Source organism: Ranitomeya variabilis, chromosome 1 (assembly GCF_051348905.1).
Source record: "Ranitomeya variabilis isolate aRanVar5 chromosome 1, aRanVar5.hap1, whole genome shotgun sequence".
In the NCBI taxonomy this organism is placed as follows: domain Eukaryota; kingdom Metazoa; phylum Chordata; class Amphibia; order Anura; family Dendrobatidae; genus Ranitomeya; species Ranitomeya variabilis.
In genome coordinates, this window is record NC_135232.1 from 935,062,896 (window position 1) to 935,090,733 (window position 27,838).

Below are 27,838 nucleotides of genomic sequence, written 5' to 3' on the forward strand. Positions count from 1 at the left end.
GTGGTTCCAAATCTGCTGCAACCTATCCACCACAGAATCCACCCCAAGACAGTCAGAAGGCTCAACCTGACCTGAGGAAAAACAAGGATGAAAACCAGAATTACAAAAAAAAGGCGAAACCAAAGTAGCAGAACTAGCCCGATTATTGAGGGCAAACTCAGCCAATGGCAAAAAATTCACCCAATCATCCTGATCAGCAGAAACAAAACATCTCAGATAAGTTTCCAGGGTCTGATTAGTTCGTTCGGTTTGGCCATTCGTCTGAGGATGGAAGGCTGAAGAAAAAGACAAATCAATGCCCATCTTAGCACAAAAGGACCGCCAAAATCTGGACACAAACTGGGACCCTCTGTCAGACACAATGTTCTGTGGAATACCATGCAAACGAACCACATTCTGAAAAAACAGCGGAACCAAATCAGAGGAGGAGGGTACCTTAGGCAAGGGCACCAAATGGACCATTTTAGAAAAACGATCACAAATCACCCAGATGACAGACATCCTCTGAGAGACTGGAAGATCCGAAATAAAATCCATGGAAATATGCGTCCAAGGCCTCTTCGAGACAGGCAAAGGCAAAAGCAATCCACTGGCACGAGAACAGCAAGGCTTGGCCCAAGCACAAATCCCACAGGACTGCACAAAGGAACGCACATCCCGCGACAAAGAAGGCCACCAAAAGGACCTAGCCACCAAATCCCTGGTACAAAAAAATCCCAGGATGACCCGCTAACACCGAAGAATGAACCTCGGAAATAACTCTACTGGTCCATCTATCCGGGACAAACAGTCTCTCCGGTGGTCAACGGTCAGGTCTATCGGCCTGAAATTCCCGCAGCACCCGCCGCAAATCAGGGGAGATGGCAGACAAGATCACCCCCTCTCTGAGGATACCAGCCGGTTCAGAAACTCCCGGAGAGTCAGGCACAAAACTCCTAGAAAGGGCATCAGCCTTCACATTCTTTGAGCCCGGAAGGTACGAAACCACAAAACCAAAACGGGAGAAAAACAGCGACCATCGAGCTTGTCTAGGATTTATCCGCTTGGCAGACTCGAGATAAATCAAATTCTTGTGATCCGTCAAGACCACCACGCGATGCTTGGCTCCCTCAAGCCAATGTCGCCACTCCTCGAATGCCCACTTCATTGCCAACAACTCCCGATTACCAACATCATAATTCCGCTCGGCAGGCGAAAACTTTCTAGAAAAGAAAGCACATGGTCTCATCACCGAGCCATCAGAGCTTCTCTGTGACAAGACAGCCCCTGCTCCAATCTCAGAAGCATCAGCCTCAACCTGAAAGGGAAGAGAGACATCAGGCTGACGCAAGACAGGAGCCGAAGAAAACCGACGTTTCAGCTCCTGAAAGGCCTCAACGGCCGCAGAAGACCAATTCGTCACATCAGCACCCTTTCTAGTCAAATCCGTCAAAGGCTTAACCACACTAGAAAAATTAGTGATGAAGCGACGGTAAAAATTAGCAAAGCCCAAGAACTTCTGAAGACTCTTCACCGTTGTAGGTTGAGTCCAGTCATAAATGGCCTGGACTTTAACTGGATCCATCTCGATAGTAGAAGGGGAAAAAATAAAGCCCAAAAAGGAAACCTTCTGGACTCCAAAGAGACATTTAGAGCCCTTCACAAACAAGGCATTGGCATGCAGGACCTGAAACACCATCCTGAACTGCTTCACATGAGACTCCCAATCATCAGAAAAGACCAAAATATCATCCAGATACACAATCATAAATCTATCCAGATACTCTCGGAAGATGTCGTGCATGAAGGACTGAAACACGGAAGGGGCATTAGAAAGCCCAAAAGGCATCACCAAGTACTCAAAATGACCTTCGGGCATATTAAATGCTGTTTTCCATTCATTGCCCTGCTTTATACGCACAAGATTATAAGCTCCTCGAAGATCTATCTTGGTGAACCAACTAGCCCCCCTAATCCGAGCAAACAGATCGGACAGCAGAGGCAAAGGGTACTGAAATTTGACCATGATTTTATTTAGAAGGCGATAATCTATACAGGGTCTCAGAGAACCATCCTTCTTGGCCACAAAAAAAAACCCTGCACCCAAAGGTGACGAGGACGGACAAATATGCCCTTTCTCCAAAGACTCCTTTATATAAGTCCGCATAGCGGTATGTTCTGGTACAGATAAATTAAAAAGTCGACCCTTAGGGAACTTACTACCAGGAATCAAATTTATAGCACAATCACAATCCCTCTTTTGCGATGCATTAACACTTTACGTGCCTGCTGTACTGTTATGGTTCTGGTGGTTAGGAACACATGAACTGATCTGATAAGTAAACCAAAATAAGGACAAGCTCTGGGAATGTGGGAACTTTACTGACCGCAATCCTGATCCTATCAAACACACACTATAGGCAGCCGTGGAGCGTACCTGACTCGGCCTAGACGCCTCTTCACAGCCTGAGAAACTAGCTACCCCTAGAGAGAAACAAAGCCTCACTTGCCTCAGAGAAATTTTCCCCAAAGAGTAGGCAGCCCCCACAAATAATAACGGTGAGTTAAGGGGAAAACACAAACATAAAAATGAAAATAGGTTTTAGCAAATGAGGCCCGCTAGTAACTAAATAGTCAGAAGATAGCAAGGAATCTGTGCGGTCAGTATAAAATACTACAAAAATTATCCACCCAGAGAATACAAAAAGACCCCCACACCGACTCACAATATGAGGGGCGCAACTCCGCACCCCAGAGCTTCCAGCTAGCAATCAAATAGCATATAAGCAATCTGGACTGAACTCATCATATACTGAGAAACATTTTCAAAAAGCAATGAGCAAAAATGGACTAGTATGAACTTAGCTTCTCCAAGAGGAGACAGGTCACAAGGGAAGTCCCAGAGAGATCTGAACCAGTACTGAATACAACGACAGCAGGCAACAAGTAAAGGTCCAGATGGAGTTAAATAGGCAGCAAGCCTAGCAGAAAACGAGGCAGCTGGGGTCCAGCTACAGACCAGCCGTAACACTCAAAGCCACCGGAGGGAGCCCATGAACAGAACTCTCAAAGTACCACTCATGACCACAGGAGGGAGCCCGAGAACGGAATTCACAACAGATTACTTAACAGCAGCACAGGGTGGTATGTGTCAGGTTATTGGACCCGCTTGCTGTCATTATATAGATTCCAATAGCACTATGAAGTTAAAGTTAAAGTTAGAAGATGTTCAAAGACTCTGAGATCAGTATAATAAAGACAATGATCGTAATAAGAGCAGTTGGTGGGCAGGCACTTTCTCCTTTCTCAATCCAGCCAATTGGTTCAAAGGAATTGGGGGCTAAATAACTGTAATCTTGCTAAGTTTGTTACACATCGCTGCCTTTATTCTTGTCATGTATGTAATATTAAAACTTGTTCTTTGATGTATTTCTGTATGTATTAGGAAATTCTGCACTAGGACAGCTAATGATGATACCAAAAGCATTGCCAACCCTGCTCTTCTCTACCCTGATTTCACAAAATTATCTGATGAAGATGTTGAAGCCAAGCGCATGGCTACCTTCTAAAGATCCCCACCACTGTCATCAAAAATTGTTATCCTTAAATTCTAGTATACAGGGGGGACGGGTACGTCACAACAGCCATGACGGGTAACGGGTAACATAGCACCAGTCATGTGAAGACCAGTACCCCTCAAGCTTATAGCTTGGGATAGTACCTCTGATGCTGGATATTAGTTAACAAAATTTATCTAGGGGGGATTGTGAAGGACTAAAATTAAGAAAGAGTAAAGCGGGCTTCATTTTGTGCTTTTCGACTCCATCTTGTTGTTTATAAGATAAATTCTGTTATTTAACTAGGTAAAAGTTTATAGTTGTTGTGGGGCCAGATTGTTCTAGCCTGAATAAGACATGAGACTGAGGGTGTATTGTTCTGCAAGACCTTGACGCACAGGCTGTTATGTGTTTTTTTTTCTATGCCACGTAGAAACGGCCATATATGCAGTTTCTGGTTTTCCTGTATTTTTAAAGGTTAAGTGCTGCAAGCATAATTTTATACTATTAGTTGAAGTATAACTTGCTAAATACTACAAAATAAGTGACATAATAAACGGGGCTTAGAGATCTGCTCGATCATCCCAAACAGAGACACGTCTCCGTCTGGTCATTGTCAGTTGCCGGCAATGCCCTGTGGATCAATTTGGAAATCACTGAGTCAACTGTGAAGGGTTACTTCAGATCCTCCCCAACAATGGCTCTGGGAAAGAGGGGAGCAAAAAACAAACACGGAAAAACGGAAAATCCCAAGGTCATGAAGTGGTAAAAAAAATCTTGATATGTGGTATTACAGTTATAGTAGTGACTAGGACAACCATATGGCCTGGCCATCCTTACTGTGTATTGATTGCTGTGAAAACAAAATGCAATTTTGCAGCTCTTTAGTAAATCACATGATAAAATGGTGTCATTTAGAAGTGCAAATAGTCCTGCAAAAAAGGCCTCGTAAAGCTATGTTGTCAGAAAAAAAAAAAAAGCTTATGGCTCCTGGAAGAAAGGAAGGAAAAAATTACAGCCTCCAGGTCAGGAAGAGGGTAAAGAGCACAAAAGGATTTTATTACAGTCTTAAGTGTAAGAATTAGGCCGGTGTCCCAATTGCAACTGCATCAATACCCGACACTGCCGCTGGCACTCGGGACCGGAATGTGCAGCTGCATGGATTTCTATACAGCTGAATACTGCGGTCCAAACTGCTGGTGGCAGTGCATGGTATTGAGGTGAGAGACTCGCACAAGTTTCTCGCATTGAAGTTGCAAGTGGGACACCGGCCTTACACATATTTTCCAGACAAGTAGCTTTGCCAATGTGAGTTTTGCTACAAATTGAAATGCTACAAAACAAAATTGTTTATCGAATATGTTTGAACCCTTCAAATGTGAATTTGAATAGATACAATCATCTCTTAAAGGGAACCTGTCACCCCCAAAATCGAAGGGGAGCTAAGCCCACCAGCATCAGGGGCTTATCTACAGAATTCTGTAATGCTGTAGATAAGCCCCCAATGTATCCTGAAAGATGAGAAAAAGAGGTTAGATTATACTCACCCAGGGGTGTTCCCACTGTGGTCCGGTCCGATGGGCATCACGGTGTACTTTGTCTGCCCTATTGAGTGCAGAGCAAAGTACTGCAGTGCGTAGGCACCAGGCCTCTCTGACCTTTCCCGGCGCCTTGAAACACTTTTCTAATTTTGTGTACAACCATTTATTACCACTCTTTGAGTATGATCAATGAGTCAGTTATGAATCCATATAACTGTAGCTTTGTCAATCCCATACTTGGTCATTTTTTTAATAAAAATAGTATGAGATACTTTATATAAAGCTGAGATATACTATATCTACCACATTTCCCTGATGCACTCAGTCAGTGATTCAATCGTAGAAGGAAATTATATTAGTCTGGCATGACTTCTTTGCTACAAACCCATGCTGGCTCTGGTTATTTACTGTATTCTTTATTTGTTCAAAGATCTTTCCTGGTATAGAAGAGAGGCTCACTGGAATGTAATTTCCTGGCTCCATCTTCTTGCCTTTTTTGAATATAGGGACAACATTTACCCTTCTCCAATCTTCTGGGATTTCTCCTGTTTTCCAGGATTTGTCAAAAATTTTAGCTGGTGGTTCTGCAATTTCCTCTGCTAACTCTTACAGTTACCTAGAAATTAATTCATCTGGACCAGCAAATTTATATTCATTTTAATTAGCCAGGTGTTCCCTCATCATCTGTTTATGGATAGAGTGGATTCTTTTAGCTCTTCAATGGCAACATGAAGATCAATTGATGTTATATTTGCTTTCCTAGAGAACACAGATGCAAGATAGGAATTTAAAAGTTTGGCCTTCTCAACATTAGTGATAAGCAAGTATGCTCGTTACTCGTGTTTCTCCGAGCATGCTCGGGTGGTCTCCGAGTATTTCATTGTGCTCGGAGATGTAGTTTATGTCAATGCAGCTGCATGATTTGCAGCTGTTTAACAACTTGAATACATGTGGGGATTGCCTGTTTGTTAGGGAATCCCCACATGTATTCAAGCTGTCTAGCAGCCGCAAATCATGTAGCTGTGTCGACAAAAACTAAATCTCCGAGCACAACGAAATACTCAGAGACCACCCGAGCATGCTCAGAGAAACTTGAGTAGCGAGCACCACTACTCAACTATATTTTTGATCACGTCACCCTTTTGATCCTGTAAAAATCCGATAGCCTCTTTGACTTTTCTTTTGCTTTTGACATGTCCCCAAAATCCTTTTCTGCTGCTTTTGGTCTCTCTTTCAAGCCTTACTTCATTACTGGCTTTAGCTCTAACTCTTGCCCTGCATTCCCTGCAAACAGCATTATAATCTTCTTTAAGTATCCATTTGATATATTTGGTATTTTTGCTATATACTGGAAAATACTAATTCTGCTGTATAGTATAATTGATGAATCTAATGAAAATGTAGAGTCCCTGTGGGTGGAGATGAGGGGAGGGGGAAAAATAATAAATTACTGATAGGGGTTAAAGTTATGTCTCCAAAAATAATGGAAGCAACAGAGAAAATCCTCGTAAAGCAAATAGTTGAAGCTGCGACTCAAGGAGAAGTCATTATTATGGGGGACTTCAATACCCTGAAATACATTGGGGAACAGAAACCTGCAGTTTCAGCAACGGTAATTGGTTTTTGACAACTATGAGAGACAATTACCTTTCACAACTGGTTCAGGACCCAACAAGAATGGGGGCACTGCTAGACCTAATATTAACCAACAGGCCAGACGGCATAGCAAATATTAGGGTGGGGGTCACTTGGGGAATAGTGATCACAAAATAATACGTTTTCATGTATCCTTTAATAAGATGTGTAGTCTTCAAAAGGGCAAATTTCCAAACGGATGAGAGATGATCTTGGTGCAATTAACTGGGACGATATCCTGAGACATAAAAATACACAAAGAAAATGGGAGATGTTTATTAGCATCCTGGATAGGATCTGGGCACAGTATATACCGTATGGGAATAAACATTCTAGAAATAGGAGGAAACAAATATGGCTAAATAGAGCTGTAAGGGGCGCAATAAGTGACAAAAAGAATGCATTTAGAGAATTAAAGGAAGTAGGTAGTGATGAGGCATTAAATAAATACAGAAAATTAAATAAATTCTGTATAAAGCAAATCAAGGCAGCAAAAATTGATACAGAGAGACTCATTGCCAGAGAGAGTAAAAATAATCCCAAAATATTCTTTAACTACGTAAATAGTAAGAAACTAAAAAATGATAGTGTTGACCCCCTAAAAAATAGTCTGGGTGAAATGGTGGATGAGGATGAGGAAAAAGCCAATATGCTATATGACTTTTTTTTCATCAGTAGTTACACAAGAAAATCCCATGGCAGACAATATGATCAGTGATAACAAAAATTCCCCATTAAATGTCACCTGCTTCACCCAGCAGGAAGTACAGCGGCGTCTAAAAATCACTAAAATTAACAAATCTTCGGGCCCGGATGGGATACACCCCCGAGTACTGCAGGAATTAAGTACAGTCATTGATTGACCATTGTTTTTAATCTTTAAATACTCCATAATAACAGGGTCTGTACCACAGGACAGACATATAGCAAATGTGGTGCCAATATTCAAAAAAGGGACAAAAAACTGAACTCGGAAATTATAGGCCATTAAGCTTAACCTCTACTGTGGGGAAAATCCTGAAGGGTATTCTAAGGGATGCTATACTGGAGTATCTGAAGAGGAATAACCTCATGACCCAATATCAGCACAGGTTTACTAGGGACCGTTCCTGTCAGGCTAATCTGATCAATTTCTATGAAGAGGTAAGTTCCGGACTGGACCAAGGGAACCCAGTGGACATAGTGGATATGGACTTTTCAAAAGCTTTTGATACGGTGCCACACAAAAGGTTGATACATAAAATGAGAATAATGGGGATAGGGGAAAATATGTGTAAGTGGGTTAAGAGCTGACTCAGGGATAGGAAACAAAGGGTGGTTATTAATGGAGCACACTCAGACTGGGTCGCGGTTATCAGTGGGGTACCACAGGGGTCAGTATTGGGCACTCTTCTTTTTAACATATTTATTAATGACCTTGTAGGGGGCATACAGAGCAGAATTTCAATATTTGCAGATGACACTAAACTCTGCTGGGTAATCAATACGGAGGAGGACAACTTTATATTACAGGATGATTTATGTAAACTAGAAGCTTGGGCTGATAAATGGCAAATGAGCTTTAATGGGGAAAATGTAAGGTCATGCATTTGCGGAGAAGTAATAAGATGTATAACTACTTAATTCTAAAACTCTGGGTAAAACCGTCAATGAAAAAGACCTGGGTGTATGGGTGGATGACAAACTCACATTTAGTGGCCAGTGTCAGGCAGCTGCTACAAAGGCAAATAAAATAATTGGATGCATCAAAAGAGGCATAGATACTCATGAGGAGAACATCATTTTACCTATATACAAGTGACTAGTTCAACCACACTTAGAATACTGTGTACAGTTCTGGTTTCCGGTGTATAAGAAAGACATAGCTGAACTAGAGCGGGTGCAGAGAAGAGCGACCAAGGTTATTAGAGGACTGGGGGGTTTGCAATACCAAGACAGGTTATTACACTTGGGGCTATTTAGTTTGGAAAAAGGAAGGCTAAGGGGTGATGTTATTTTAATGTATAAATATATGAGGGGACAGTACAAAGACCTTTCTGATGATCTTTTTAATCATAGACCTGAGACAGGGACAAGGGGGCATCCTCTACGTCTGGAGGAAAGAAGGTTTAAGCATAATAACAGACGCGGATTCTTTACTGTAAGAGCAGTGAGACTATGGATCTCTCTGCCATATGATGTTGTAATGAGTGATTCATTACTTAAATTTAAGAGGGGACTGGATACTAATCTTGAAAAGTATAATGTTACAGGTTATATATACTAGATTCCTTGATAGGGCGTTGATCCAGGGAACTAGTCTGATTGCCGTATGTGGAGTCGGGATGGAATTTTTTCCCCAATGTAAAGCTTACTCTTTGCCACATGTTTTTTTGCCTTCCTCTGGATCAACATGTTACCTCTGGATCAACATGTTAGGGCATGTTACGTTAAGCTATGAGTTGAACTAGATGGACTTAAAGTCTTCCTTCAACCTTAATAACTATGTTACTATGTTACTATGATTATATGATTGCGGAGTCAAGTTCCTTGAGGTAAATTAAAAATAAAGTAAAAAGAACTTAAGCAAGTATAAAATAAATTTAAAAAATGAAAATTCAAATCACTTTACTTCACATATTTTAAAAAAAGTAAAAGTATTAAAAAGTAAATTTTTTTGGATCACCAATCCACAAAAATGAGGTCTTTCAAAATACTTATTTATATAATTATCAAGAATGTAAAGAAAAAAAGCTAGAATTGCTGTCTTTCATTTTCTTCATCCCTGCAAAAAAAAAGCATTAAACTGCTACCAAAACTTAATGTGAACCAGAAATTGGATCATCATGCAAACAATAAACGCATATAAAGCTCCAGTAACATAAAATATGAAAATCTTATAGGCTTTAGAATATACCGACACAAGTAAAAAATGATTTTTTATGAATTGCGAAAAAAATTTTCAGCACTTCAAAAACAACCTGTACAAGTTTCACTTTCTTCACAACTGGAAAGACAGGATGACAAGTAATTTTTACCATACTATGAATATAACAGAATCCAAAAAATACAACAGTAATTGTGAAGGTGGGGGGAGAAGTTTGGGATTTTACCAAGTTTGGAATTTTTAAAATACATTTCCAGTGCATTGTGTGGAAAAATGAATGTTATCTTTCAAGACTACAAGTAATCTAGCAAAAAACAAGCCCTCCTATGGCTATGTAAACAAATAACAAGTTTAGGTCCTTGGAAGACGCAGAGAAAAAAAAAGCTTGCCATCAAATAATAATTTAGCATTGGGAGCAAAGTATGTTATTTTTACAGAAGTTAATCTATTTTTACAAATATAAATTTTAAATGCTGAGTGATCTTTATAAAAAGTAATGTAGAGAGGCTCAAAAAACATTGGCCTATGCAATTAGTTTCTGAGTTGTTTTATTTACTTATATATTTTTTTCCAATATCCCTGAGAAAAGAATGTAACAATTTACGTAGAGAAAGACACAATTACCTAACAATGAACAAACAATGTAAGAGTTTAAAAATAGTTTTAAATAGAAATTTCTTTTACAACAGGATAGAGGATTCATGTTGTTAATCCCCATTCAGATTTCTGTTGTATTTATTAGCATCTTTTCTGAGGCTTGTTATTTTCCAAGTGATGCCTAGATTCAAACGTTCTGGTATCATAAGCAGAAAAGTCATCTCATTTTTCTTTACTATAAAAATAAATGCAAATATATTGGAATATTTATTAAAAGTCAAAGCCATTTTCACACTTCCATGCCAGAAATGACAGCATATATCTTGCCAAAGTAACTCCAACTTCGTGTTTATTGAAGCCAAAACTACAAATAATTACTTAGCAACAGTCTCAGTATTTTATCTAGTGGCTGTAAATAAATATGGAAATATTGATGGGGGGCAAATATATATATATATATATATATATATATATATATATATATATATATATATATATACAGATATGTTAAATGGAATAAATTGAAAGATAAATAAGTCTAATAAGGAGCCATTAATATTAACAATGTACAATTGCGGTACTATCATGTTGATAGTTCATTGACAGTCTATTCTACTCATTATAGATGAGGTAATTCCTTTGGAATCAAATTTGTATTGTGAGGCAGTGACCCCTGTTACAGCTACGGGGCGTAGTGAGGCCATGAGGCCATAAGGGGGTATTGCAATCACAGGTGTAGATGTGATTACAAATGGTGAAGCAGTGACTGATTAAAAGCCCTGTGATAAAGGGGAGGGGTGTCAGTGTTGGTCTTGGAAGCAGACAGAGCAGTTGTCTGCAGAGCTCTCCCTGTGTGAGGCAAAACAGGGGCAAGAGGAGCCAAAGGGACTGACACCCTGCATCTCGGGCTGTCTTTTATTTACCTGGCTGCGATCAGGAAGATACAGCGTGCTGTGCACTGTGTGAGTAAAGAGACTTGGTCCCGGCGTGCGGTCACCCAGGCAAACTGGACAAAGGGAAGTCCGGCCTGTTTAGGGACTGCAAACTAAAGCCGTGTACTATGTATTCTAATGGACTGTGTGAAGTAACACATTACACTGTGTTCCAAATTATTATGCAAATTGGATTTAAGTGTCATAAAGATTTAATTGTTTTGTTTTTCAAATAAACTCGTGGATGGTATTGTGTCTCAGGGCTCAATGGATCACTGAAATCAATCTTAAACACATGTGATAATTAGTTTTCCAGGTGATTCTAATTAAAGGAAAACTACTTAAAAATGATGTTCCACATTATTAAGCAGGTCACAGTTTTCAAGTAACATGGGAAAGAAAAAGGATCTCTCTGCTGCTGAAAAGCATCAAATAGTGCAATGCCTTGGTGAAGGGATGAAAACATTAGAAATTTCCCGAAAACTTAAGCGTGATCATCGTACTGTTAAGAGATTTGTGGCTGTATCTGAGCACAAATGTATTTGTGCTGATAAAGGCATAATGAGGAAGATTTCTGCCAGGCAAGTTCATCGGATTAAGAGAGCAGCTGCTAAAAAGCCATGACAAAGCAGCAAACAGATATTTGAAGCTGCTGGTGCCTCTGGAGTCCCTCGAACCTCAAGGTGTAGGCTCCTTCAAAGGCTTGCTGTGGTGCATAAACCTACTATTCGGCCACCCTTAAACAGTGTTCACAAGCAGAAATGGTTGTATTGGGCCCACACATACATGAAGACTAATTTCCAAACAGTCTTGTTTACTGATAAGTGTTGAGCAACCCTGGATGGTCCAGATGGATGGAGTAGTGGATGGTTGGTGGATGGCCACCATGTCCCAACAAGGCTGCAACGTCAGCAAGGAGGTGGAGGAGTCATGTTTTGGGCTGGAATCATGGTGAAACATCTGGTGGGGCCCTTTAAGGTTCCTCAAGGTGTGAAAATGACCTCTTCAAAGTATATAGAGTTTCTGACTGACAACTTTCCTCCATGGTAAAAAAAGCAGAAACGTGCCTTCAGGAGCAAAATCATCTTCATGCTGACAATGCACCATCTCATGCTGCAAAGAAAACCTCTGAGTCATTGGCTGCTATGGGCATAAAAGGAGATAAACTCACGGTGCGGCCACCATCTTCCCCTGACCTCAACCCTATAGAGAACCTTTGGAGTATCATCAAGCAAAAGATCTATGAGGGTGGGAGGCAGTTCACATCAAAACAGCAGCTCTGGGAGGCTATTCCAACTTCATGCAAAGAAATACAAGCAGAAACTCTACAAAAACTCACAAGTTCAATGGATGCAAGAATTGTGAAGGTGATATCAAAGAAGGGTCCTATGTCAACATGTAACTTGGCCTGTTAGGATGTTTTGGCATTAAATAGCTTTTTTGTTCAATGAATGTGACCTCCTAATGCTGCAAATTCCACAAATGAGCATTTTCAGTTCCTTAAAACATATCAAATGTTTAGAAATTATACTGTGCCTATTAATTTGAAACAGTGCATTTTCAGTTTTTATTCATTTTGGAGATTATACTGTTATCATTGGGAGGTTTCTTCAATAAAATTTGATGTATACACTAATGGGTGTTTACTTTTATTAGACTGACTGTCATTTGCACCAACTATTTGGGAAAATCCAATAAAAATGTAATTTGCATAATAATTTGGAACATAGCGTAAAGGAACGTTTTTGTTTTGAACTTGCTTTGGTCACTGCGCATGGTGCTACCGCTGCATCACAGTATATAAACTTCAAGAATTTGAAGAACCCTATGAATTAGAATTATTAGCTATTATTCACTTTGCTTGAATTGCCAAAAATGATCCTTGCTATTTACTAATCATTGAAATTATATCAGAAATTTCTCTCTAATGCTGTTCAGCTATCACAACTGGAAATGAGCAAATATTTCAATGTTTGGTTTACATAACTATCGCCAAATTTGCAACATTTGAATAATATAACCAAACACCATACAAGTCATTTGGAGGCAAAAACAAACGCATTCACAACACCTTCAAATGGGCCTAAAATCTGCCAAAACACATCAAATGCAGCGCAGACACCAGGAAAGTGGCCTCAATTCACCCACAATGCAAATTGTCGCATGGCACAGCAGCAATCAGCCATGCATGAGGTATCAGGGTCTGAGTCAGCATTTACAGCTTTGAATTGAACTTCAAATTAAGATGAGGTGGGTGAGGGATCGGTTTAGACCTGATACCATATGCAACATGCTTTCATACTCAGTCACACTCAGGTGGCACAAGTATCAGTTTCGTAGACTACTATTGTCATAAAAATCTAAGGATACTAACACAGGTAGGTGACTCAAAGGAGAGGTCTGACAGTCTCGGAGGCCTATTGCTACAGGCAACTCGCATGAAGGAGACCCAACCAGGAGTCTACACATTTGCAAAAAATAGTGGCAGACACTAACAAAGTGGCATCAATTGTAATAGAGTAGAATAGTAGGCTAGAGTAATATAATAGGGGCTGACACATCTTACATTACAGCCAAAAAAGCAGATGGAGACTGTAATGGGCAAGATGGTGGAATCACTGTGGTGTATCCCTCAGATACCCTGGAGTGAAGAATGCAGGCAGGCACTGCAGGGACACCGGAACCACGGGTGCAGATGGGACTGGCTAAGGAACAGAAAAGCACTGGCTGGTGCTGGCTGGGTGTTAGACAGATGGGAACTGGCAGGTGCAATCTGGACTGGCTGAAGGACAGAAGACCACAGACATGTACAGGGTAGATAGACAGGTGGACCTGGGGTACCTTACAACTAGCAAGCATGCAAGGCAAGCTAAAAACCTAGCTCAGGCACCTTCAAATAGGAGGAGGAGCCTTAAATAAAATGTGTCACCCAGCTATAGGCTGGAAACACCTTAGGTTGATGCAGGCGGTCCTTTTAAGAGGGAGGGAGCTGTTGTGAACTCTGTTTTTGGGCTCCCTCTTGTGGTCACAAGTGGTACTGTGTGAGTGCTGTCTTTGGGCTCCCTCTGGTGGCTCTTTGTGTCATTCTGCAGGTCTGAGGCTGGTTCATCTGTCTCGTTATCTGTTAGCTGGTTTCCTATTTAGCTCACCTGGACTTTCAGTGGTTGCCTGCTGTCGATGTATTCAGTGCTATTTTGATCTCTCCTGAATCCCTTCGTTATCAGTCTCGCCAAGAGAAGCTAAGTTTCTGTTTGGTTATTTTTTGCTCATCAGTGTTCAATATGTTTCTTGGTTATTTATTTGTCCTTGTCCAGCTTGATAATATGTGATTTCCTTGCTTGCTGGTAGCTCTAGGGAGCTGTGTTTCTCCCCTCACACCGTTAGTTGGTGTGGGGGTTCTTGTATTCTCAGCGTGGATATTTTGTATAGGGTTTTTTACTGACCGCACAGTTCCCTGCCAGTCTTCTGCTATCTAGTATTAGTGGGCCTCATTTGCTGAATCTGTTTTAATTTCTACGTTTTGTATTTTCCCCTTACCTCACCGTTATTATTTGTTGGGGGCTTCCTATATCTTTGGGGTTTTTCTCTGAGGCAAGTGAGGTCTTACTTTCTCTATAGGGGTAGCAAGTTTCTCAGGCTGCGTCGAGATGTCCAGGAATTTAGGCACGTTCACCGGCTACCTTTAGTGTGTTTGTTAGGATCAGGTTTTGCGGTCAGTCCAGTTACCACCTCCCTAGAGCTCGTTCTATGTTCAGTAACTTAGCTAGTGCATTCTGTGATCCTCAGCCACTAAGGATCATAACAGTACAGCAGGCCAAAAAAGTGTTTCATGCATCGCAGAAGTGGGATAAGAGAAGTCCTGAGTACAATTTTTTTTTTTCCTCTCCCTTTGCTGCAGTCTGTCCAGCTTCTCTCATCCCCTTAATCTCTGGGTGGCTTTGAGTTCAGCTGCAGACATGGATATTCAGAGTCTGACTTCTAGTGTGGATCATCTTGCTGCAAGGGTGCAAAGCATTCAGGATTTTGTTGTTCACAGTCCTATGTCTGAGCCAAAAGTACCTATTCCTGAGTTGTTCTCTGGAGATAGATCTAGGTTTCTGAATTTTAAGAATAATTGTAAATTATTTCTTTCTTTGAGACCTCGTTCCTTTGGTGATTCTGCTCAGGAAGTTAGAATTGTTATCTCCCTGTTACGTGGCGACCCTCAAGATTGGGCTTTCTCCCTGGCGCCAGGAGATCCTGCATTGCTGAATGTGGATGCATTTTTTCTGGCGCTTGGATTGCTTTATGAGGAACCTAATCTTGAGAACCAGGCAGAAAAGGCCTTGCTGGCTCTCTCTCAGGGCCAGGATGAAGCTGAGGTGTATTGTCAAAAATTTCGGAAATGGTCGGTGCTTACTCAATGGAATGAGTGTGCCCTGGCTGCAAATTTCAGAGAAGGTCTTTCTGAAGCCATTAAGAATGTTATGGTGGGGTTCCCCACGCCTGCAAGTCTGAATGACTCAATGGCTTTGGCCATTCAGATTGATCGGCGTTTGCGGGAGCGCAAATCTGCGCACCATCTGGCGGTGTTTTCTGAACAGAGACCTGAGTCTATGCAATGTGACCGAATTCTGACCAGAATTGAGCGGCAAGATCATAGACGTCAAAATGGGTTGTATTTTTACTGTGGTGATTCAACTCATGTTATCTCAGCATGCTCTAAGCGCGTAAAAAAAATTGCTAAATCTGTCACCGTTGGTACTATACAGCCTAAATTCATTTTGTCTGTTACTTTAATTTGTTCTTTGTCTTCCTATTCGGTTATGGCTTTTGTGGATTCAGGTGCTGCCCTGAACCTGATGGATTTGTCATTTGCCAGGCGCTGTGGTTTGGTCCTGGAGCCTTTGGAATTCCCTATTCCACTGAGGGGAATTGATGCTACACCATTGGCTGAGAATAAGCCTCAGTATTGGACTCAAGTGACCATGTGCATGACTCCTGTACATCAGGAGATGATTCGCTTTCTTGTGCTGCATAATTTGCATGATGTTGTCGTTTGGGGTCTGCCATGGCTGCAGGCTCATAATCCAGTTTTGGATTGGAAAGCTATGTCTGTTTCAAGTTGGGGTTGCCAGGGGATTCATGGCGATGCTCCTTTGGTGTCAATTGCTTCTTCCACTCCTTCTGAGGTCCCTGAGTTTTTGTCGGACTACCAGGATGTATTTGATGAGCCCAGATCCGGTGCCCTGCCTCCTCACAGGGATTGTGATTGTGCTATAAATTTGATTCCTGGTAGTAAGTTCCCTAAGGGACGACTTTTTAATTTGTCTGTACCAGAACATGCCGCGATGCGGAGTTATATAAAGGAGTCTTTAGAGAAGGGACATATTCGCCCGTCCTCCTCCCCTCTTGGTGCAGGATTCTTTTTTGTGGCCAAGAAGGATGGTTCTCTGAGACCTTGTATAGATTATCGTCTTCTAAATAAAATCACGGTCAAATTTCAGTATCCTTTGCCATTAGTATCTGATCTGTTTGCTCGGATTAAGGGGTCCAGTTGGTTCACCAAGATAGATCTTTGTGGTGCGTATAACCTTGTGCGTATTAAGCAGGGGGATGAATGGAAAACAGCATTTAATACGCCCTAAGGCCATTTTGAGTACTTGGTGATGCCTTTTGGACTCTCTAATGCTCCTTCTGTGTTCCAGTCCTTCATGCATGACATCTTCCGAGAATATCTGGATAAATTTATGATTGTTTATCTGGATGACATTTTGGTCTTTTCTGAGGACTGGGAGTCCCATGTGAAGCAGGTCAGGATGGTATTTCAGGTCCTGCGTGCTAATGCCTTATTTGTGAAGGGTAGGGTTGAGCGACTTTCATTTTTTTAAGATCGAGTAGGGTTTTGGGAAACCCGATTTTGTCCAGAGTCGAGTCGAGTGCAGTCGGCCGATTATCGCTAAAAGTCGGGGATCGACCGAAACACGAAACCCAATGCAAGTCAATGGGGAAGCATAGTCGGCAGTGAGTGGAGGCCAGGAAAACACCTACAGTGCCCATTTTAATGCCAAAAACATCCATTCTTGTTTCTGAAGCTTGCCAATCTTAATTAACTGTATAATAATAGTTGGGCATAGGGAATTGGGGGAAAGTTGTGGGGGGAGTAGGGCTGGCTCAAGTTTTTCGTGGGCCCAGGAAATGCGGACTACGTCACGGCGGTGTTGCAGGGAAAGGTAAGTATTTAAAAGTTGCAAGTGCTGTGATCCTGAGCAAGCAGGGGGGGGGCCCACTCGTTCGCATTGCCACTGGCACAGGGCCCCTCAAAGTACGGCGGTGTGTTTGCATGGCGGGGGCGCCTCCCACCAGCAGCGACACTTTTGCGTACTCTGAGGGGCCCTGTGCCAGTGACGTCGCCAACGAGTATGCCCCCCCACCTGATGAAGGAACCTGCACTTTCATCTGCACCTTCCTCTTTGTCCCTGTGTAAGGTGGTATAACATGCGGGAAGGGGAACCTTACTTTCAGCAGGGTCAGATTCTGGCTGTGTAGAGTACAAGGGGAATGTAGTGGTCTAGGTCAATGTACCAGCAGACTCATTTAGCAGTGGCTGGGCAATGGGCAGGATGAGGAGGAAACAGATATAGGGCCAAAGAATAAAGTAGGCTACATGCAGTTCAAAATTGGTAACAGGACTAAACAGGCGGCATTGCTTTGTTCAGTGGAGTAGCAAACCCAAGAGCAGCAGACACTGTTTCAAGGGCCTAACCACACTAGTAGGCCAAATGCAGTTTAATATCTGATAGTATAGGGCGAAAGCCAGAATGTGGAAGCTCAGCTTTGTTCAGTTGAGGACAACACCAGGGAGGGGCAGACACCTTTAGTAGGCCGGAAAAGCCTATTGCATTTTTTAAAATGGTAATTTGGAGCAGAAGGTTGAAGCTCAGCTTTATTTAGTTGAGGACAACACCAGGCAGGGGCACACAGACAGACACCTTTAGTAGGCCGGAAAAGCCTATTGCATTTTTTAAAATGGTAATTTGGAGCAGAAGGTTGAAGCTCAGCTTTATTTAGTTGAGGACAACACCAGGCAGGGGCACACAGACAGACACCTTTAGTAGGCCGGAAAAGCCTATTGCATTTTTTAAAATGGTAATTTGGAGCAGAAGGTTGAAGCTCAGCTTTATTTAGTTGAGGACAACACCAGGCAGGGGCACACAGACAGACACCTTTAGTAGGCCGGAAAAGCCTATTGCATTTTTTAAAATGGTAATTTGGAGCAGAAGGTTGAAGCTCAGCTTTATTTAGTTGAGGGCAACACCAGGGAGGGGCAGAAGCCGTTAGTAGGCCCTAACCACCATTTTTTTTTTTTAAAACCACTTAATGAGAGCCGGAAGGTTGAAGCTCAGCTTTATTTAGTTGAGGACAACACCAGGCAGGGGCACACAGACAGACACCTTTAGTAGGCCGGAAAAGCCTATTGCATTTTTTAAAATGGTAATTTGGAGCAGAAGGTTGAAGCTCAGCTTTATTTAGTTGAGGGCAACACCAGGGAGGGGCAGAAGCCGTTAGTAGGCCCTAACCACCATTTTTTTTTTTTAAAACCACTTAATGAGAGCCGGAAGGTTGAAGCTCAGCTTTATTTAGTTGAGGACAACACCAGGCAGGGGCACACAGACAGACACCTTTAGTAGGCCGGAAAAGCCTATTGCATTTTTTAAAATGGTAATTTGGAGCAGAAGGTTGAAGCTCAGCTTTATTTAGTTGAGGACAACACCAGGCAGGGGCACACAGACAGACACCTTTAGTAGGCCGGAAAAGCCTATTGCATTTTTTAAAATGGTAATTTGGAGCAGAAGGTTGAAGCTCAGCTTTATTTAGTTGAGGGCAACACCAGGGAGGGGCAGAAGCCGTTAGTAGGCCCTAACCAAAGTTGAAGGCCAAATGCAGTTTAATTTCTGATACTATAGGCCGAAAGCCAGAAGGTGGAAGCTCCGATTTAGACAGTGGAGGACAATTTGAATTAGGGACTGCAGACAGACTTAGTAGGCTGTCCCCTGTGGACCATGCATCCACCACATTAACCCATTGCGCCGTAATGGGCACGTAATCTTCCATGGCCATGCCTACAGGTCCATGCGTCTGTTGTCAGGTGCACCTTTGTACTCACAGATTGCCAGAGTGCATGGACAATGCGGTCTTCTACATGCTGGTGGAGGGTTGGGATGGCTTTTCTCGCAAAAGAAGTGTCGACTGGTTAGCTTGTAGCGTGGTACAGCGTAGTCCATCATGGCCTTATTAATAGTAAATAAAATATATAACTAGGCTCTATGAACTTTTAAATAGGTTCCAGGGGTACACGGGCAGCATTGGTGTGGTCAGTGGAGGAGTATTGCAAGTAGGGGCTGCAGACAGGCTATCAAAGGCCTAAAATAACAAACAGTAGGCAGTCATGGCAGTTTTACATCGGTTACATGGATACACAGGCAGGCACTCCAGGCAGCATTGTGGTCAGTGGAGGAGTATTGCAAGTAGGGGCCGCAGACAGGCTATCAAAGGCCTAAAATAACAAACAATAGGCTAATTGCAGTTTTACAGCGGTTACATGGATAGACGGGCAGGCAGCTTGGTGGTGAGTGGAGGAGTATTTAAAGTAGGGACCGCAGACAGGCTTCAAAGGCCTAACATAAGAAAATGGGCTGGCTGTAGGCACTTTATAATTGGTTCCAGGGGTACACGGGCAGCAGTGGTCTGGTCAGTGGAGGACTAGTGGAAGGAGGGACCACAGACAGGCTTCAAAGGCCTAACATAAAAAAATGGGCTGGCTGTAGGCACTTTATAATTGGTTCCAGGGGTACACGGGCAGCAGTGGTCTGGCCAGTGGAGGACTAGTGGAAGGAGGGACCGCAGACAGGCTTCAAAGGCCTAACATAAAAAAATGGGCTGGCTGTAGGCACTTTATAATTGGTTCCAGGGGTACACGGGCAGCAGTGGTCTGGTCAGTGGAGGACTAGTGAAAGGAGGGACCGCAGACAGGCTTCAAAGGCCTAAAATAACAAACAATAGGCTCATGGCAGTTTTACAGCGGTTACATGGATACACGGGCAGGCAGCTTGGTGGTCAGTGGAGGAGTATTTAAAGTAGGGACCGCAGACAGGCTTCAAAGGCCTAACATAAGAAAATGGGCTGGCTGTAGGCACTTTATAATTGGTTCCAGGGGTACACGGGCAGCAGTGGTCTGGTCAGTGGAGGACTAGTGGAAGGAGGGACCGCAGACAGGCTTCAAAGGCCTAAAATAACAAACAATAGGCTCATGGCAGTTTTACAGCGGTTACATGGATACACGGGCAGGCAGCTTGGTGGTCAGTGGAGGAGTATTTAAAGTAGGGACCGCAGACAGGCTTCAAAGGCCTAACATAAGAAAATGGGCTGGCTGTAGGCACTTTATAATTGGTTCCAGGGGTACACGGGCAGCAGTGGTCTGGTCAGTGGAGGACTAGTGGAAGGAGGGACCGCAGACAGGCTTCAAAGGCCTAAAATAACAAACAATAGGCTCATGGCAGTTTTACAGCGGTTACATGGATACACGGGCAGGCAGCTTGGTGGTCAGTGGAGGAGTATTTAAAGTAGGGACCGCAGACAGGCTTCAAAGGCCTAACATAAGAAAATGGGCTGGCTGTAGGCACTTTATAATTGGTTCCAGGGGTACACGGGCAGCAGTGGTCTGGCCAGTGGAGGACTAGTGGAAGGAGGGACCGCAGACAGGCTTCAAAGGCCTAACATAAAAAAATGGGCTGGCTGTAGGCACTTTATAATTGGTTCCAGGGGTACATGGGCAGCAGTGGTCTGGTCAGTGGAGGACTAGTGGAAGGAGGGACCGCAGACAGGCTTCAAAGGCCTAAAATAACAAACAATAGGCTCATGGCAGTTTTACAGCGGTTACATGGATACACGGGCAGGCAGCTTGGTGGTCAGTGGAGGAGTATTTAAAGTAGGGACCGCAGACAGGCTTCAAAGGCCTAACATAAGAAAATGGGCTGGCTGTAGGCACTTTATAATTGGTTCCAGGGGTACACGGGCAGCAGTGGTCTGGTCAGTGGAGGACTAGTGGAAGGAGGGACCGCAGACAGGCTTCAAAGGCCTAACATAAAAAAATGGGCTGGCTGTAGGCACTTTATAATTGGTTCCAGGGGTACACGGGCAGCAGTGGTCTGGCCAGTGGAGGACTAGTGGAAGGAGGGACCGCAGACAGGCTTCAAAGGCCTAACATAAAAAAATGGGCTGGCTGTAGGCACTTTATAATTGGTTCCAGGGGTACACGGGCAGCAGTGGTCTGGTCAGTGGAGGACTAGTGGAAGGAGGGACCGCAGACAGGCTTCAAAGGCCTAAAATAACAACCAATAGGCTCATGGCAGTTTTACAGCGGTTACATGGATACACGGGCAGCTTGGTGGTGAGTGGAGGAGTAGTGCAAGGAGTGTCTGTCCCAGTACTCCCAAAATATAAATAGATGTTAATGTCTCGCAAAACAACCAAAACAAAAAAAAAGGTGGCATACTTAGGTACAGGGGTGGGCTCATCTGCTGAGTTTCTGACATAGTAATTTGGCAGTAACTATTTAATGGTGCCAATATAGGACACAGACACAGACTACTTTAAGTTGCATCGTAGATGTCTACAAATTTGTATTGTCAGTGCCAGACATTGAATGATGTCAGCGAATAGACTAAAGATTGGTGGAGCTGTGCGACATAATTTTGCATGTGGTAGAGCACATTTTGAGCTGGGGTAGGGGGGAACTCTCTAGAGGCCGGCGGGACCGCCCCAGGGCCCCTCATGTTACAACGGTGTGTCTGACGTTGGGTGCGCACCACCACCGCCAGAGACACTACATTGTACTATGAGGGACCCAGTAGCAATGCCGTCAACCAAAAGCGAGCACACCCACCTCTTCAGACAAACAGCAGTCTCACGGGTGCTTGCGCCAAGTCGCGATACCACGGCCCCGTGTGGGGAGTTTGGCCATTTAGGGAGGTGTAAACATGTCGTATGCTGTACAATCAGCTGCAGCAAATTAGACATTAGAAAAGTAATTCACAGGCAAGAGCCTTTCATAGGAAAGCTAGGTGTCGGCCGGGCAAGGTGGGGCAAAAGATTTCGAAATCCAGTTGTGGTTCATTTTAATGAATGTTAGATCGTCAACATTTTGGGTAGCCAGACGAGTCCTTTTTTCGGTTAATATTGAACCTGCAGCACTGAATACTCTTTCTGATAGGACACTTGCTGCCGGGCAAGCAAGCTCCTGCAATGCATATTCTGCCAATTCTGGCCAGGTGTCTAATTTGGAGGCCCAGTAATCAAATGGGAATGACGGTTGAGGGAGAACATCGATAAGGGATGAAAAATAGTTAGTAACCATACTGGACAAATGTTGTCTCCTGTCACTTTCAATTGATGCAGCAGTACCTGTCCTGTCTGCGGTCATAGCAAAATCACTCCACAACCTGGTCAGAAAACCCCTCTTTCCAACGCCACTTCTGATGTGTGCACCCCTAACACTCCTAGTCTGCTGCCCCCTGGAGCTCGTGTGAGAACGATCACGTGCGCTGTGTGCTGGGAATGCCTGAAGCAAACGGTCAACAAGAGTTGATTGTTTGGTTGCTAATATTAGTTCCAAGTTCTCATGTGGCATAATATTTTGCAATTTGCCTTTATAGCGTGGATCAAGGAGGCAGGCCAACCAGTAATCGTCATCGTTCATCATTTTCGTAATGCGTGTGTCCCTTTTTAGGATACGTAAGGCATAATCCGCCATGTGGGCCAAAGTTCCAGTTGTCAAATCTCCGGTTGTGATTGGTTGAGGGGCAGTTGCAGGCAAATCTACGTCACTTGTGTCCCTCAAAAAACCAGAACCCGGCCGTGACACGCAACCAATTTCCTGTGCCCCCGGGAAAGGTTCGGCATTAAAAATATACTCATCCCCATCATCCTCCTCGTCCTCCACCTCCTCTTCGCCCGCTACCTCGTCCTGTACACTGCCCTGACCAGACAATGGCTGACTGTCATCAAGGCTTTCCTCTTCCTCTGGTGCAGACGCCTGCTCCTTTATGTGCGTCAAACTTTGCATCAGCAGACGCATTAGGGGGATGCTCATGCTTATTACGGCGTTGTCTGCACTAACCAGCCGTGTGCATTCCTCAAAACACTGAAGGACTTGACACATGTCTTGTATCTTAGACCACTGCACACCTGACAACTCCATGTCTGCCATCCTACTGCCTGCCCGTGTATCCTCCCACAAATAAATAACAGCACGCCTCTGTTCGCACAGTCTCTGAAGCATGTGCAGTGTTGAGTTCCACCTTGTTGCAATGTCTATGATTAGGCGATGCTGAGGAAGGTTCAAAGACCGCTGATAGGTCTGCATACGGCTGGCGTGTACAGGCGAACGTCGGATATGTGAGCAAAGTGCACGCACTTTGAGGAGCAGGTCGGAGAACCCAGGATAAGTTTTCAATAAGCACTGCACCACCAGGTTTAAGGTGTGAGCCAGGCAAGGAATGTGTTTCAGTTGGGAAAGGGAGATGGCAGCCATGAAATTCCTTCCGTTATCACTCACTACCTTGCCTGCCTCAAGATCTACTGTGCCCAGCCACGACTGCGTTTCTTGTTGCAAGAACTCGGACAGAACTTCCGCGGTGTGTCTGTTGTCGCCCAAGCACTTCATAGCCAATACAGCCTGCTGACGCTTGGCAGTAGCTGGCCCATAATGGGACAACTGGTGTGCAACAGTGTCATCTGCCGATGGAGTGGTTGGCAGACTGCGTTCTGTGGAAGAGCTGTAGCTTCTGCAGGAGGACGAGGAGGAGGAGGAGGAGGGGGTGCGAACGCCTACAGCCAACTGTTTCCTAGACCGTGGGCTAGGCACAACTGTCCCTAAATTGATGTCGCCTGTGGACCCTGCATCCACCACATTCACCCAGTGTGCCGTGATGGACACATAACGTCCCTGGCCATGCCTACTGGTCCATGCATCTGTAGTCAGGTGCACCTTTGTACTCACAGATTGCCTGAGTGCATGGACGATGCGCTGTTTAACATGCTGGTGCAGGGCTGGGATGGCTTTTCTGGAAAAAAAGTGTCGACTGGGTAGCTCGTATCGTGGTTCAGCGTACTCCATCAGGGCTTTGAAAGCTTCGCTTTCAACTAACCGGTAGGGCATCATCTCTAACGAGATTAGTCTAGCTATGTGGGCGTTAAAACACTGTGTACGCGGATGCGAGGATAAGTACTTCCTTTTTCTAACCAGAGTCTCATGTAGGGTGAGCTGGACTGGAGAGCTGGAGATCGTGGAACTTTCGGGTGTGCCGGTGTACATGGCAGACTGAGAGACGGTTGGAGACGGTATTGTTTCCGCCGGTGCCCTAGATGCAATATTTCCTCCTACAAAACTGGTGATTCCCTGACCCTGACTGCTTTTGGCTGGCAAAGAAACCTGCACAGATACTGCCGGTGGTGCGGAAAATGGTGGCCTTACAGTGACGGAAGGGATGTTGCGTTGCTGACTAGCTTCATTGGCCGAGGGTGCTACAACCTTGAGGGACGTTTGGTAGTTAGTCCAGGCTTGAAAATGCATGGTGGTTAAGTGTCTATGCATGCAACTAGTATTTAGACTTTTCAGATTCTGACCTCTGCTTAAGCTAGTTGAACATTTTTGACAGATGACTTTGCGCTGATCAGTTGGATGTTGTTTAAAAAAATGCCAGACTGCACTCTTCCTAGACTCGGATCCCTTTTCAGGGATTGCAGACTGAGCTTTAACCGGATGGCAACGCTGTGCTCCAACAGGTTTTGGCTTTGACACGCGTTTTGGGCCAGATACGGGCCCGGCAGATGGAACCTGTTGCGATGTTGATGCCTGCTGCGGCCCCTCCTCCACCTCCGCTTCTGAACTACTGCCGCCTGCACCCTGTTCCCCCAATGGCTGCCAATCGGGGTCAATAACTGGGTCATCTATTACCTCCTCTTCGAGCTCGTGTGCAACTTCGTCTGTGTCACTGTGTCGGTCGGTGGTATAGCGTTCGTGGCGGGGCAACATAGTCTCATCAGGGTCTGATTGTGGATCTGTACCCTGAGAGGGCAATGTGGTGGTCTGAGTCAAAGGAGCAGCATAGTACTCTGGCTGTGGCTGTGCATCAGTGCACTCCATGTCAGAATATACTTGTAATGGGCATGGCCTGTTAAATGTTTCACTTTCTAAGCCAGGGACGGTATGTGTAAAGAGCTCCATGGAGTGACCCGTTGTGTCGCCTGCTGCATCCTTCTCTCTTGTTGTAGTTTTTGCTGAGGAGGACAAGGAAGCGACTTGTCCCTGACCGTGAACATCCACAAGCGACGCGCTGCTTTTACATTTACCAGTTTCGGAAGAGGAGGCAAAAGAGCTAGAGGCTGAGTCTGCAATGTAAGCCAAAACTTGCTGTTGCTGCTCCGCCTTTAAAAGCGGTTTTCCTACTCCCAGAAAAGAGAGCGTTCGAGGCCTTGTGTAGCCTGACGACGAAACTGGCTCCACAGCTCCAGACTTAGGTGGAATATTTTTATCCCCACGACCACCTGATGCTCCACTACCACTACCATCATTACCAGCTGACAATGAACGCCCACGACGACCTCTTGCACCAGACTTCCTCATTGTTTTAAAATCTTAAGGCCCCGTCTCACATAGCGAGATCGCTAGCGAGATCGCTGCTGAGTCACAAGTTTTGTGACGCAACAGCGACCTCCATAGCGATCTCGCTATGTGTGACACGTACCAGCGATCAGGCCCCTGCTGCGAGATCGCTGGTCGTGTCGGAATGGCCTGGACCTTTTTTTGGTCGTTGAGGCCCCGCTGACATCGCTGAATCGGTGTGTGTGACACCGATCCAGCGATGTCTTCACTGGTAACCAGGGTAAACATCGGGTTACTAAGCGCAGGGCCGCGCTTAGTAACCCGATGTTTACCCTGGTTACCAGCGTAAATGTAAAAAAAAAAAAATACATACTCGCCTTCTGATGTCCGTCAGGTCCCTTGCCGTCTGCTTCCTGCTCTCACTGACTGCCGGCCGTACAGTGAGAAGTGAGAGCGCAGCAGTGACGTCACCGCTGCGCTCTGCTCTCAGTGTACGGCCGGATCTCAGTCAGAGCAGGAAGCAGACGGCAAGGGACCTGGACACCGAAAGGCGAGTATGTACTGTTTGTTTTTTTTGGTAACCAGGGTAAACATCGGGTTACTAAGCGCGGCCCTGCGCTTAGTAACCCGATGTTTACCCTGGTTACCCGGGTGCTGCAGGGGGACTTCGGCATCGTTGAAGACAGTTTCAACGATGCCGAACTCGTTCCCCTGATCGTTGGTCGCTGGGGAGAGCTGTCTGTGTGACAGCTCCCCAGCGACCACACAGCGACTTACCAACGATCACGGCCAGGTCATATCGCTGGTCGTGATCGTTGGTAAATCGCTAAGTGAGACGGGGCCTTTAACCAAAGTAACTTTATTTGTTGCTGTCAAACAACTTACACGGTGAGCTATAACTTCAGTATGATTTCAATATCCCTTAACAGGTTGGTGAGACCACAAGGAAAATCAGGCACAATGTTACACACTCTGTTTTCTGTGGCACAAAATCACAGAGATGACACACACGCAGGACTGTCACTCAAGCACTAATGTCAATATTAATCTCCCACCTAATTTATTTTTTTTTTTTTCTCAGGGAGACTTTAGAAACCAAATAATATTAAAAAAAAAAAAAAAAAAAAGGCTTTCTATGGCCCACAATTAGAGAGAGAGAGATGGCACACCCAGGAGTCAAGACTGGCGCACAAGCTGAAAGGGCAATATTACTCTCCCACTGTTTTTTTAAGTTTTTTTTTTATTTCAGGGAGACTTTAGAAACCAAATAATATTAAAAAAAAAAAAAAAAAAAAAATAGGCTTTCTATAGCCCACTGAATGAGAGAGAGAGGTGGCACACCCAGGAGTCAAGACTGGCACACAAGCTGAAAGGGCAATATTACTCTCCCACTGTTTTTTTATGTTTTTTTTTTTTTTTTCAGGGAGACTTTAGAAACCAAATAATAAGAAAAAAAATAAATAAATAAATAGGCTTTCTATAGCCCACTGAATGAGAGATAGCACACACAGCAGTGGCACACAAGCCCTGACTGAGGCCAATATTTTTCTCCCACTGATTGATGTAGTGTTTTTGTGTTGAGGTAGATTTTAGAACACAAATCAAGGAAAAAAAAAAAATGCTTTCTATGGCCCACTGAATGAGAGAGAGGTGGCACACCCAGGAGTCAAGACTGGCACACAAGCTGAAAGGGCAATATTACTCTCCCACTGTTTTTTTATGTATTTTTTGTTTTTTAAGGGAGACTTTAGAAACCCAATAATATTTAAAAAAAAAAAATAAATAGGCTTTCTATGGCCCACTGAATGAGAGGGAGAGAGGTGGCACACCCAGGAGTCAAGCCTGGCACACAAGCTGAAAGGGCAATATTACTGTCCCACTGTTTTTTTATGTATTTTTTGTTTTTTAAGGGAGACTTTAGAAACCCAATAATATTTAAAAAAAAAATAAATAGGCTTTCTATGGCCCACTGAATGAGAGGGAGAGAGGTGGCACACCCAGGAGTCAAGACTGGCACACAAGCTGAAAGGGCAATATTACTCTCCCACTGTTTTTTTATGTTTTTTTTTTTTTCAGGGAGACTTTAG